We start from the raw sequence: 15,597 nt of genomic DNA on the forward strand, positions 1-15,597 counted from the left end.
TGCTAATTCTTTTTCCAAACCAGAAGTATGCATTCTCTATCTTTACTGAAATGTTGACATGGCCCTTCCCCATAGGTCATTGAAAGAAAATATTTTTATTTTCAGAGAGGTCCTTCTTGAATAAATAGTTTCAAGAAGGACACAAAAAAATTGCAGTAGAGAAGAGAAAAATATTTAGCCAGCCAGATCAAGCCAAATTAGTATTTAAATAAACAGGAGGAAGGGGATGAAGATCACAGAATAAGAGGATCCTAAGTTCACCTTGTCCTACAGATACAACTAGATAATACTCTGAGTAGTGTAAATAACACAGAAGATGACCCATAGTCTGGCAGAACAAAGTCCACAGTTAAGGTAGAGAAAAGGCCACAGTGAAGAGGGTAGGGAGGGCAGAGATGAGGTGGGGAGCTAAAGGGACCATAGCCATCAATGCATGGGATGGAGCCACAAACAGAAAGAAAGGAGAGAAACAGATTTTCACATGGGGGAGCCCAGATAGAGAAGATGAATCCCCAGAATACATGACTTAGAAAACTAGAGGGGCTGAGTTTCATGAGTTCTTATAAACAGCAAGACTTAAACCCTAGAATCTTAAAAATCAAAGGCCTTGGCTCTGGGAGAGCCCAGAGAACAACAGGAAGTTGAGTCCCAACACTTAAAGAGACAGCACTACAAACAGCTTATAGAGTGACAGCATAGAAGCAAGAGTTTGAGAAACATCCAGGGCACATGGGAGGGAGCGTTATCTATACATCTCACAGCATGTCCCACAAGGGCAGGGTTCATTGAGGGACTTCTCCATGAACAAAGGAGCTAGCAGACATCATATTCTTCCCCCACCCTCCAACTAAACACATGACCGACCACCTGTGGGAAATAGCACAGTACCCACATTTATTCTCCCTAACTTAATTACACCAAGCCCCACCTCTTTGAGCTTTGGCAGACCTACCCTTCCTAGTCACCTTTGCCTCAGTCGCCGTGCTCTGTGTTCTCTCCCCTACAACACTGCCACAAATCTTGCCAACACCACACCTGCCAATGCACACATTATCTAAGGGTGCAGCTGTTAAAAGTTCATGCCCTGGCCACACAGCCAAGGTCCCAGAAGAGGTGTACTGAAGGAAAAAGCAGGCAGAACACAAGAGCAGGGTACACACACCACATATGGGGGACACCCCTGAAGTGACAGGTTTTGGTGAACAGGGGGCATTGTACTGCAGAGCACTACAGGACAGATCAGGGGACATAGCTGACTTCCCTAACACATGGAAACAGGCATAAAGATTTAGACAAAATGAGGAGACAGAGGAGTATGTCCCAAGTGAAAGAACAGGACAAAACCACATCAGGAGACTAAAGTGAGACAAATATGTGCAATATGCCTGATAACAATTCAAAGTAATGGTCATAAAGATATTGAGCTTGAGAAAAGAGTGGAGAACATCAGTGAGACCCCCTCAAAGAGATAGGAAACATAAGAAAAGTACCAGTCAGAGATGAATAACACAAAAAATGTAATTAAAAATATATTAAATGGAACAAATAGAAGACTAGAAGAAGCAGAGAAATGGATTAGTGACCTAGAAGACAGAGTAATGGAAAGAAATCAAACTGAGCAGGTAAGGAAAAAAAATTATGCAAAATGCGAATAGATTTAAGGAACTCCGCAAATCTATAAAGTGTAATCACAATCAATCACATTCATATTATAGGAATCCCAGAAGCTGAAGAGAGAGAAAACGGGGCAGAAAAAAATAATAGCTGAAAACTTCTTTAATCAGGGGAAGGAAATAGATATCCAGATCCAGGAGGCAAAGACAGCTCCTAACAAAATCAACTCAAGTAGACCCACACCAACACACATAGTAATTAAAATGGCAATAAGTAGTGATAAAGAGAAAATTTTAAAACCACCAAGAAAAAAGAAGACAGTTACATATAAGGGAATCCCCAAAAGGCTGTCAATTTTTTTTTTTTTTTTTAGCGGAAACTTTGCAAGCCAGAAGGGAATGGTATGATATATACAAAGAGCTGAACAGAAAAAAAATATATACAGCCAAGAATACTCTATTCAGCAAGGCTCTCATTCAGAATAAGAGAGATAGAGTTTCCCAGACAAACATAGCTAAAGGAGTTCATGATCACTAAACCAACCCTATAGGAAATGTTAGAGGACTCTTTGAGGGGAAAAGAAAGACCATAAATAAGAGTAAGAAAAGTAGGAAGCACAAAAGCAGTAAAAATAAGTCTATCTATAAAAATAAGTCAAGGGACTCACAAAATAAAAGGTTGTAAATTATGACACCATATGCCAAAAACATGGTGGGAAAAAGAATAAAGAATGGGGTCAAATGTAAGGAACTATCAACATAATATAGATTGCTGTATGCAGAAGATGTTATATACAAATCAAAAGATATCACCCATCAAAAACCAGTAAAAGATATGCAAAAAAATAAAAAGGAATCCAAGCATATTACTGAAGAAAGCCAGCAAACTGATAGAAAAGAGAAAGAGACAAGGAGGGAAGGAGCAAAAAGGCAGAGTATGAGATCTAAATATGATCAGGTCCCAGGAATTAAGCTAGATAGTTATCAAACCATTCTGAACACCTACAAATTCAACAGGAGATAGAAGAGAAAAAGCAGCAATTCTAGGAACAAAAAATTGACCACTTGCCAGATGGTAGGACATGCAGAGAGGTGAATCTGAGGCAATATACAAGAAGAGAAACCACAGTGGGAGGGGCCAGTTCCTGGTAAGGGGTGGAGCAACAGAGCACAAAATCAGAACATTTAGAAGTCTGCTCCACTGAGGGACATCGCTCCAGAGGCTAAGCAGAGGGTGGAACCCTCACAGGGACAGGGTGGTCTCAGGACCTGAGAGAACAAAAAAAGACCAGGGGTATCTAAGTGTTGCAGAGTTCCTAGGTATCAGAGCAGGGAAGCCATCTACAAAGACGGAGCCAAGGAGTGGGCTCTCAGCTTGGGATTACCTTAAACTGTGATCCAAGGCACAGTCAGACCACTGCTCTCTGAGCAGGGACCCCACAAGAAGCAGATCCTGGGAGAGTGGGGGGGGGGAAGCATGCTGCAGGAATCTGCTGGGTTTGGAGACTCCAATGGGGCCATGCGCCAGAGATAGAAATGCCTAGTCACAGGCTGGGTGAGCTCTGAGTGGGGCCAGGGACCAGGGAGACAGGAAGGACTGACTGCTTTCTTCTGAGGATGCACTGAGGAGTGGGGCCCTGAGCTTTCGGTTCCTATGGGACTGGAGATTGGGAGGCTGCCATTTTCATTCCCATCCTCCAAAGCTGTACATTAAAGTGTTCAGGGAACAAAAGTTACTGAGAGGGGATTGCTTAACATGGCCGCTGGCAAGGGCATTGCAATTCTGCCATGGGAAAAGACATTTGAGAATCACTGCAAAAGACCCCTCCTGCAGAAGATCAGCAAGAACATCCAGACAAGACCAAGTTCACCAAACAATGAGAAATGTGGAACTCCAGATCTAGGAGAAAGCAACACATAGAATTCATGGCTTTTTTCCAATGATCTTTTGGTCTTTCAAAGTTAACTTTTTTTATTTCATTTTTTTCTTATTCTATATTTTTTAATGTTTCCTCTCTTCTAGTTTAAAGTTTTTAACTACTTTATCTTATCAATAACTCTATTAAAATCTTTTTAAATTTTCATTGTTATAGTCATATTTTATCTCTTCATTGTATTTAACCTTATTTTTTGTTATATATATAGGTATTTTTTTCCCTTAAAATTTTGGGATACAGTTTCTTCTAATAGATCAAGATATACCCTAAATGTACCACATGACTTTGTTTTAGTCTCAAGCCTGATCACATTCTTTCCTCTTTGTTTTTCTTTTATCAACCGTCTTGTTATCAATTCCTTTTTTAGAATATTCTTTAATTTTAATCTTTACAGTCATATTCTATTCTTCCATTGTATTTACCCTAAATTTTGTGTATAAATATGTATATATACTTTTATATATTTTATATATTTTAATATATTATACATATATATATATATATATATATATATGTTTTTCTCTCTTTAAAATTTTGGGAGGCACTGGGTAGCTCAGTGGGTTAAAGCCTCTGCCTTCAGTTCAGGTCATGATCCCAAGGTCCTGGGATTGAGCCCCACATCAGGCTCTCAGCTCAACAGGGAGCCTGCCTCCCCCTCTCTCTCTCTGCCTGCCTCTCTGCCTACTTGTGATCTCTGTCTGCCAAATAAATAAATAAAATCTTTAAAAAAAATTTGGGAGGCAGTGTCATCTAACAAACCAAAATACATCCAAAATCAGCTGTGTAGCTCATTCTATTATATATATATATTTTTTTTTCTTTTCTTTTCTTTTCTCCCCCTATCTTCTTCCTGCAATTTCAGGTGTCTTCTGATTTCATTACTGTATATTTTTCTGAGGTCATTGCTACCCGTTCAGTATTTTGTTTTCTTCTTCATCTATTCTTACCTGGATGAAATGACAAGGCAGAAAAACTTACCACAAAAAAAAAAAAAAAAGAACTAGAGGCAGTACCAATGGCTAGGGACCTAATCAATACAGATATTAGTAATATGTCAGAACTAGAGCTCAGAATGATGATTATCAAGGTGCTATCTGGGCTTGAAAAAAGCGTGTAAGATATTAGAGAATCTCTTTCTGGAGAAATAAAAGAACTAAAATCAAACCTAGTTGAAATTTAAAAAGCCATTAATGTGGCACAATCAAAAATGAAGGCTCTTATTGATAGGACAAATGAGGAAGAAGAATTAGTGATACAGAAGACAAAATGAAAGAGAATAAAGAAGTTGAGCAACAGAGAGACAAATAACTACTGGACATGGGGAAGAATTTCAGAGATATGTGATACCATAAAATGAAACAATATTAGAATAATTAGTATCCCAGAAGATGAAGAAAGAGAGAGAGGGGCAGAAGGTATATTGGAGCAAATTATAGCAGAGAATTTCCCTAAATTTGGTGAAGGGAAAAAGCACCAAAATCTAGGAGGCACAGAGAGCCCCCTCAAAATCAATAAAAATAGGTCCACACCCCATCATCCGATGGTAAAACTCACAAGTCTCAGGGACAAAGAAAAAGTCCTAAAAGTAGCTCAGGACAAGAAGTCCGTAACATACAATCGTAGAAATATTAGGTTGGCAACAGACCTATCCACAGAGACCAGCAGGCCAGAAAGGACTGACATGATATATTCAGAGCACTGAATGAGAAAAATACGCAGCCAAGCATATTACATCCAGCTAGGCTGTCACTGAAAATAGAAGGACAAATAAAAAGCTTCCAGGGAAAACAAAACTAAAAGAATTGGCAAACACCAAACCAGTCCTACAGGAAATATTGAAAGGGGTACGCTAAGCAAAGAGAGAGCCTAAAAATAACAAAGACCAGAAAGGAACAGGGAAAATATACAGTAACCACCACCTTGTACATAATATAATGCTGCTAAATTCATATCGCTCAATAGTTACCCTGAATGCAAATGGGCTAAATGTCCCCAGTCAAAAGACACAGGTATCAGAATGGATAAAAAAAAAGACCCATTGATATGCTGTCTACAAGAAACTCATTTTAGACCCAAAGACACCTCCAGGTTTAAAGTGAGGGGTTTGAAAACAATTTACCATGCTAATGGACATCAAAAGAAAGATTGGGTGGCAATACTTATACCAGATAAGTTAGCCTTTAAGCCAAAGACTATAATAAGAGATGAGGAAGGACACTATATCATAGTTAAAGGGTCTGTCCAACAAGATCTAATAATTTTAAATATCTATGCCCCTAACATGGGAGCAGCCAACAATATAACCCAATTAATAATAAAATAAAAGAAACACATAGACAATGATACAATAATAGTTGGGGACATTTTAACACCCCCTCACTGAAAGGGACAGATCATCCAAGCAAAAGATCCACAAGGAAATAAAGGCTTTAAATGACGCATGGGACAAGATGGACATCACAGGTATATTTAGAACAATCCATTCCAAAGCAACAGAGTACACATTCTTCTCTAGTGCACATGGAACATTCTCCAGAATAGATCACATCCTGGGTCACAAATCAGGTCTCAACCAGTACCAAAAGATTGGGATCATTCATTGCATAATTTTCAGACCACAATGCTCTGAAAATAGAACTAAACCACAAGAAGAAAGTTGGAAAGAACTCAAATACATGGAGGCTAAAGAGCATCCTACTAAAGAATGAATGGGTCAACCAGTACATTAAAGAAGCATTAAAAATTTCTTGCAAACAAATGAAAATGAAAACATAGCTTTTCAAAATCTGTGGGACATAGCAAGGGCAGTCCTGAGAGGAAAGCGTATAGCAATACAAGCCTTTCTCAAGAAACAAGGAAGAGCTCAAATACACAACTTAACCCTACACCTAAAAGAGCTGGAGAAAGAACAGCAAATAAGAGAAATAATAACCAAGCAGGAGAAGAGAAGTCATAAAGATCAGAGCAGAAATCAATGAAATAGGGGAAGACAAGATGGTGGGGAAGTAGGAAGAGGCACCATTTCAACCTGTACCCTAAAGTGAGCTGATTACCTACCAAAGAACTCTGATCACCCATGAAATCAGCCTGAGATCAGAATTATACACGTCTGGATCTCTACAGGGGCAGAAGGTGCCAGTGGGCAGGTAAAGTGGTGTGGGAACGCCGGACTGATATAGGAAGATAAACAAAAGGGGGAAGGAGCCACCAGAGGCGACCGATTGGAAAGTAATACCCCAGTACGAGAGTGCCCTGAATCTGGGGACCAACATTAACTTGGAGACTGGTTGAAAGCACTCAGAAAGAGGAAAGGATCATGGTGAGGGGGGGAATTGTGGGAATCGGGGCAGCTAGGGACAGGGGCTTAAGTCCCCGGACCCAGGACAGCCTCCCCTGGTGCTGAGCCAGAGAGAGTGCGGCGGAAAAACCAGGTCCTGGTCCCTGAACCACCAGTGCGCCCGAGAACGCGTGGGGTCCAGCTCCTGTGAGGGGCTGGGAGCCTCGCCAAATGGCAGAACACTGAGCTGAGCCATGCTACAGAGCCTGAGATGCGCGCGCCCCTCACACTCTCCTGAGAGAGGAGCATGAAGGCCGAGCCCGGCGCTCTTAGACCTGCGCCATTGTTTCAGAGTCTGAGACACACGCGTGCCCCAAACCCTACCCTGAGAAAGGTGCGTGAAGGCCCAGCCTGGTGCTCTCGGACCTGCGCCCTGCTACCAGAGCCTGAGACACTGATGCGTGGCCTACAGCCTCCCCTGAGAGAGGTGCGCGCAAGCCCAGTGCTCTTAGACCCAGAAAGACCAGGCACTACCAGCCCCGGCCAGCGGGAAAATCTCAGTGTGCAATCACTGCTTGGAACCTCTCCGGCGGTCTGGAGCTGCCCAGACAGCCACCACTGCTGTGGCTTTGGGTACAAGCAGAAGATCCTGAGTCACCAGGGACCGCGACTCGGAACCTGCTCTGCCAGCGGCCAAGGGGGAGTTTATATGGGCTCTGCAGCACCCACAGGGGACCAGGCTGAGGTTTCTCTCTGAGAGGGAGGTCAGGGTGCAGTTTGCTTTCCTCTAAACCTACAAAAATCATCCAAAGTGGTTAAGGCAAGAGAAAAAAAAGTGAACAAACATAAAAACCTCCAGAGAACAAAAGCCTGAAAAAAACCCAGTTTCCTCAGAGCCCACCCACTTGAGGGGGGCAGGAGGACTTAACTCAGGTAACATCACTGACTGAAAACCCATGTGGCAGGCCCCTCCCCCAGAAAACCAACCAGGGGGGGAAAAAAAAGACTACTAGAGAACAACCACCACTACTTCATAGCACAACTTTTATTTTTAACTCGTTCTCACTATTCTGATTCATTTTTTTATATAGGTAATATTTTAACCTATTTATCATCACAGTGAGCTGTCCAGTACATCAAATTCCATAATAACCTCCTAACCTGAACTTTTTGATACACACACCTGTGTTTTTCTTTTGCATTTCTATTTTTAAAATTTTTTTTCTAAATTTTAGTTTAGTTGTCTCATTTATTTCTTTTTTAATTTCTAATATTCATATAGAGTTAAACTTCAAGTTAATCCCCTTTCCCGAATCCATGCTACCACTATAGGTAAACCAATTTTTAATCACCCTTTATCTTAGGAAAGTTGAGCCCTTTAACAAAGATATCAAGATACATCCAGGAAGAATCAAAACAAGCTTCCTCATGAACACTGAGAATTTATAACCACTCTCCCATCTTTTTCTTGTGCCAGTGTTTCTGTGTTTTTCTGTTTCTCCTGATAGTACATAAATCTTATACTTGGGGTTTTTTTGATGAGGTTCATCCTTTATTTACATATACATATATATTTTTCTCTTGTCATATACTTTTATCAGTCTTTTTGTTTGTCTGTTTTTGTTTGTATACTTCATATATCTTACCTTGTGGCCCATTTGGGCTGAACCATCTCTTTTATCTTCCCTTTTTTCCTCTGTCTCTCTCTCTCTCTTTTTTTCTTTTTCTTTTCTTTTTTCTCTCATTTGGGTGGGGATACCTGATTGCTCAGAAGCTTTCCAGGGTGCACCTTGACTGCACCATGGTTGATACATCCAGCTACATCCATTCAGTAATCTCTCAACAAAATGACTAGGAGGAGGAATGCCCAACAGAAGAAAAATAAAGAGGATGGGCCTCCTGCAACAGAGCTAACGGCTATCAACATAGACAATATGACGGAAAGAGAATTCAGGCTAACAATTATCCAGGAAATAGCTAGGTTGGAGAAAGCCATGGAAGACCAAACGGAATTGATTAGGGCTGAGCTGAAAGCAAGCCGACAGGATGTTCACAATGTTAGGGCAGAGCTAAAAGCTACCCGGGCTGAGGCTCACAATGCTCTAAATGAGTTCCAATCTAATCTAAGTTCTCTCAAAGCTAGGGTAACTGAGACAGAAGATAGAATTAGTGATCTGGAGGACAAACATATAGAGAGAAAGGATCAGGAGGAAGCCTGGAACAAACAGCTTAGAAGCCACAAAAACAGAATCAGGGAAATAAATGATGCCATGAAACATTCCAATGTCAGAATTATTGGAATTCCTGAAGGGGAGGAGAAAGAAAGAAATCTAGAAGATATAGTGGAACAAGTTCTTCATGAAAATTTTCCCAGTCTCGTGAACGGAGCCAGCATTCATGTAATAGAGGCCAAACGATCTCCACCCAAGATTATAGATTCCAAAAAAACATCAAGGCACCTCGTAGTCAAACTGAAGAATCATAATTGTAGATACAATCTCTTGAAAGCCACTAGGACAATGAGGCTCCTTACGTACAGAGGAAAGCCCATCAGAATAATATCAGACCTGTCCACAGAGACCTGGCAAGCCAAAAAGGGCTGGGAAGATATATTCAGCGCACTAAGTGAGAAGAACATGCAGCCAAGAATACTTTATCCAGCAAGACTGACATTCAAAATGGATGGAGAGATAAAGAGTTTCCAAGACCGGCAAGGCTTAAAAGACTATGCAACCACCAAGCCAACACTGCAGGAAATATTAAGGGGGGTTCTATAAAAGAGGAAAAATCCCAAGAATAGCACTGAGCAGAAATATAGAGACAATCTACAGAAAGAAAGACTTCAAAGGTAACACGATGTCGATAAAAACGTATCTAACAAACATCACTCACTGTGAATGGCCTAAATGCGCCCATAAAATGGCACAGGGTTGCAGATTGGATAAAATGACAGGACCCATCCATACGTTGTCTACAAGAGACCCATTTTGAACCTAAAGATACACTCAGACTGAAAGTGAAGGGATGGAGAAGCATCTTTCATGCTAATGGGCCTCAAAAGAAGGCTGGGGTAGTGATTCTCATATCACATAAATTAGATTTTAAACTAAAGACTGTAGTCAGAGATACAGAAGGACACTACATCATTCTTAAAGGGACTATCCACCAAGATGATCTAACAATTGTAAATATCTATGCCCCCAATACAGGAACAGCCAATTACATAAGAAAACTGTTACTCAAGATAAAGAGTCATATTGATATGAATAAATTAATAGTAGGAGATCTTAAAACGCCTCTCTCAGGAATAGACAGATCATCGAAGCCGAAAATCAATAAAGAAACAAGAACATTGAATGACACATTGGACCAGATAGACCTCATAGATATATACAGAACATTCCACCCTAAAACAACAGAATACTCATTCTTCTCAAGTGCACATGGAACCTTCTCCAGAATAGACCACATACTGGGTCACAAATCGGGACTCAACTGATACCAAAAGACTGAGATTATTCCCTGCACATTCTCAGATCACAATGCTTTGAAACTGGAGCTCAATCACAAGGAAAAGTTCGGAAAGAACTCTAACACCTGGAAGCTAAAGACCACCTTGCTTAAGAATGCTTGGATTAGGGGCACCTGGGTGGCTCAGTGGGTTAAAGCCTCTGCCTTCGGCTCAGGTCATGATCCCAGGGTCGTGGGATCGAGTCCCTCATCGAGCTCTCTGCTCAGCAGGGAGACTGCTTCCTCCTCCCTCTCTCTCTTCCTGCCTCTCTGCCTACTTGTGATCTCTATCTGTCAAATAAAATAAAATCTTTAAGAAAAAAAAGAATGCTTAGATTAACCAAGAGATCAAAGAAGAACTGAAACAATTCATGGAAACCAATGAGAATGAAGACACTTTGGTCCAAAACCTCTGGGATACAGCAAAGGTGGTCCTAAGGGGGAAATACATAGCCATCCAAGCCTCCCTCAAAAAAATTGAAAAATCCAGAATACACCAGCTGTCTCTACACCCTAAAGAACTGGAGAATCAACAACAAATCAAACCAATTCCACACATAAGAAGGGAAATAATCAAGATTAGAGCAGGGATCAATGAAGTAGAAACCAGAGATACAGTAGAAAGTATCAATAAAACTAGAAGTTGGTTTTTTGAAAGAATCAATAAGATCGATAAATCATTGGCCACACTAATCCAAAAGAAAAGAGAGAAAGCACAAATTGATAAAATTATGAATGAAAAGGGAGAGATCACAACTAACACCAAGGAAGTAGAAACAATCATCAGAAGTTACTATCAACAGTTATATGCCAATAAGCTAAGCGACCTAGATGAAACGGATGCATTCCTGGAAAACTACAAACTCCCAAAATTGAACCAGGAAGAAATTGACAACCTGAATAGACCAATATCTAGTAACAAGATTGAAGCAGTGATCAAAAACTTCCAAAAAAACAAGAGTCCAGGACCTTATGGATTCCTTATAGAATTCTATCAAACTTTCAAGGAAGAAATAACACCTATTATCCTGAAGCTGTTTCAAAAAATTGAAGCAGAAGGAAACTTCCACAGTCTTTCTATGAAGCCAGCATTACCCTGATCCCCAAACCAGGCAAAGACCCTACCAAAAATGAGAATTTCAGACCAATATCACTGATGAATGTAGATGCTACAATCAACAAGATCCTAGCCAACAGGATCCAACAGCACATTAAAAAGATTATCCACCATGTCCAGGTGGAATTCATCCCTGGGTTACAAGGATGGTTCAACATTTGCAAATCAATCAATGTGATTGAGCAAATCAATTAAAGAAGAGAGAAGAACCACATGGTCCTCTCAATTGATGCAGAAAAAGTATTTGACAAAATCCAGCATCCATTCCTGATTACAACACTTCAAAGTATAAGGATAGAGGGAACATTCCTGAACTTCATCAAATCTATCTATGAAAGAACCACAGCAAATATCATCCTTAATGGGAAAAGCTGACAGCCTTCCCTCTGAGATCAGGAACATGACAAGGATGCCCACTGTCGCCACTCTTGGTCAACATAGTATTAGAAGTCCTAGCAACAACAATCAGACAACAAAGAGAAATAAAAGATATTCAATTGGGCAAAGAAGAAGTCAAACATTCTCCGTTCAAGGATGACATGATACTTTATATGGAAAACTCAAAAGACTCCACCCCCAACCTACTAGAACTCATACAGCAATTCAGTAATGTGGCAGGATACAAAGTAAATGTACAGATATCAGTGGCTTTCTTATACACATAAAATGGAAATACAGAAAGGGAAAATAGAGTATCGATTCCCTTTACTATAGCACCAAGAACCATAAGATACCTGGGAACAAACCTAACCAAAGAGGTAAAGGATCTGTACTCAAGGAACTACAGAACATTCATGAAAGAAATTGAAGAGCACACAAAAAGTTGAAAGACCATTCCATGCTCTTGGATCGGAAGAATAAACATTGATAAAATGTCTATATTGCCTAGAGCAATCTATACTTTTAATGCCATTCTGATAAAAATTCCACCGGTATTTTTCAAAGAGCTGGAGCAAATAATCCTAAAATTTGTATGGAATCAGAAGAGACCCCGAATCAATAAGGAAATGTTGAAAAACAAAAATAAAACCGCGGGCATCACGTTACCTGATTTCAAGCTTTACTATAAAGCTGTAATCACCAAAACAGCATGGTACTGGCATAAAAACAGACACATAGACCAGTGGATGAGAGTAGAGAGCCCAGATATGGACCTTCAACTCTATGGTCAAATAATCTTCGACAAAACAGGAAAAAATATACAGTGGGAAAAAGTCTCTTCAGTACATGGTATTGGGAAAACTGGACAGCTATATATAGAAGAATGAAACGACCACTTTCTTACATCATACACAAAGATAAACTCAAAATGGATAAAAGAGCTCAACGTGAGAAAGGAATCCATCAGAATCCTAGAGGAGAACATAGGTAGTAGCCTCTTCGGTATCAGCCACAGCAACTTCTTTCAAGATATGTCTCCAAAGGCAAAGGAAACAAAAGCAAAGATGAACTTTTGGGACTTCATCAAGATCAAAAGCTTCTGCACAGCAAAGGAAACAGTCAAGAAAACAAAGAGGCAACCCACGGAATGGGAGAAGGTATTTGCAAATGACAGTACAGAAAAAAGGTTGATATCTAGGATGTATAAAGAACTTTTCAAACTCAACACAAACAAAACATATAATCATATCAAAAAATGGGCAGAAGATATGAACAGGCACTTCTCCAATGAAGACATACAAATGGTTATCAGACACATGAAAAAATGTTCATCATCACTAGCCATTTGGGAGATTCAAATTAAAACCACATTGAGATACCACCTTACACCAGTTAAAATGGCAAAATTAGCAGACAGGAAACAACATGTGTTGGAGAGGATGTGGAGAAAGGGGAACCCTCTTACACTGTTGGTGGGAATGCAAGTTGGTGCAGCCACTATGGAGAACAGTGTAGAGATTCCTCAAGAAATTAAAAAGAATGCTTCCCTATGACCCTGCAATTGCACTCCTGGGCATTTACCCCAAAGATGCATTTGTATCTTTGTAAAAGAAGGGCCATCTGTACCCCAATGTTTATAGCAGCAATGGCCACAGTCGCCAAACTGTGGAAAGAACCAAGATGCCCTTCAATGGACAAATGGATAGGGAAGATGTGGTCCATATACACTATGGAGTAGTATGCCTCCATCAGAAAGGACAAATAACCAACTTTTGTAGCAACATGGAATGGACTGGAAGAGATTATGCTGAGTGAAATAAGTCAAGCAAACAGCGTCAATTATCATATGGTTTTACTTATTTGTGGAGCATAACTAATAGCATGGAGGACAAGGGGAGATGGAGAGGAGAAGGGCATTGGGGGAAATTGGAAGGGGAGGAGAACCATGAGAGACTATGGACTCTGAAAAACAATCTGTGGGTTCTTAAGGGGCGGGGGGTGAGAGGTTGGGGGAACCAGGTTGTGGGTATTAGAGAGGGCACATATTACATGGGGCACTGGGTGTGGTGCAAAAGCAATGAATACTGTTACACTGAAAAGAAATTAAAAAAATAAAAGAAGTAAAAAAAAAAAAAGAAAAAAAGAAATCAATGAAATAGAAACTCAAAGAATAGTTGAACAAATCAATGAAACTAGGAGTTGGTCCTTTGAAAGAATAATAAGACTGATAAACCCCTGACAAAACTTATTTAAAAAAAATAGAAAGGACTCGAATTAATAAAATCATGAATGAAAGAGGACAGATCACAACCAACACTAAATAGATACAAACAATCAAAACAACATATTTCGAGCAACTATACACCAGCAAATTGGACAATCTGGAAGAAATGGATGTATTCCTAGAGATCTATAGGAAGAAATTGAAGTAGTCATCAAAAATCTCCCAACAAACAAGAGCCTAGAGCTAGATGGCGTCCCAGGGGAATTCTACCAAGCATTTAAAGAAGAACCAATACCTATTCTCCTGAAACTGTTCCCAAAAATGGAATTGGAAGGAAAACTTCCACAGCCATTTTATGAGGCCAGCATTACCTTGATCCCCAAACCAGACAAAGACCCCATCAAAAAGGAGAATTACAGACCAATATCCCTGACAAACACAGATGCAAATATTTTCACCAAACTGCTAGCCAGTAGGATCCACAGTACCTTATAAGGATTATTCACCAACCACAACCAAGTGGGATTTATTCCGGGCTGCAAGGTTGGTTCAACATCCACAAATCAATCAATGTGATACAACACATTAATAAAAGAATGAACAAGAGCCATATGGTACTCTCAATAGATGCTGAAAAAAGCACTTGACAAAGTACAGCATTCCTTCCTGATCAAAACTCTTCAAAGTGTAGGGATACAGCGCACATACCTCAATATCATCAAAGGCATCAATGAAAAACCCACAGTGAATATCATTCTCAATGGAGAAAAACTGAGAGTTTTTCTGCTAAGGATATCCACTATCACCACTGCTATTCAACACAGTACTAGAAGTCCTAGCCTTGGCAACAAAAAGAAATAAAAGACATCCGAATCGGCAAAGAAGTCAAACTCTCACTCTTTGCAGATGATGAGACACTTTATGTGGAAAACCCAAAAGACCCCATTCCAAAACTGCTAGAACTCATACAGGAATTCAGTAAGGTGTCAGGATATAAAATCAATGCACATAAATCACTTTCATTTCTATTCACCAACAGCAAGACAGAACAAAGAGAAATTAAGGAGTCCATACCATTTACCGTTGCACCCCAAACCAGAAGGTACCTAGGAATAAACCTAACGAAAGAGGCAAAGAATCTTTACTCAAAAAACTATAAAGTATTCATGAAAGAAATTGAGGAAGACACAAAGAAATGGAAAAATGTTCCATGTTCCTGGATTGGAAGAACAAACATTGTGAAAATGTCTAGGCTACCTAAAGCAATCTACACATTTAATGCAATCCCTATCAAAGTACCACCATTTTTTTTCTCAGAAATGGTACAAATAATCCTAAAATGTATATAGAATGAGAAAAGACCCCAAATACCCAGAGGAATGTTGAAAAAGAAAACCAGAGGTGGTGGCATCACAATTCCTGACTTCAAGCTCTATTACAAACCTGTCATCATCAAGACAGTATGGTACTGATACAAAAACAGACACATAGATCCATGGAACAGAATAGAGAGCCCAGAAACGAACCCTCAACTCCAT

Source organism: Mustela erminea, chromosome X (genome assembly GCF_009829155.1).
Source record: "Mustela erminea isolate mMusErm1 chromosome X, mMusErm1.Pri, whole genome shotgun sequence".
NCBI lineage: Eukaryota > Metazoa > Chordata > Mammalia > Carnivora > Mustelidae > Mustela > Mustela erminea.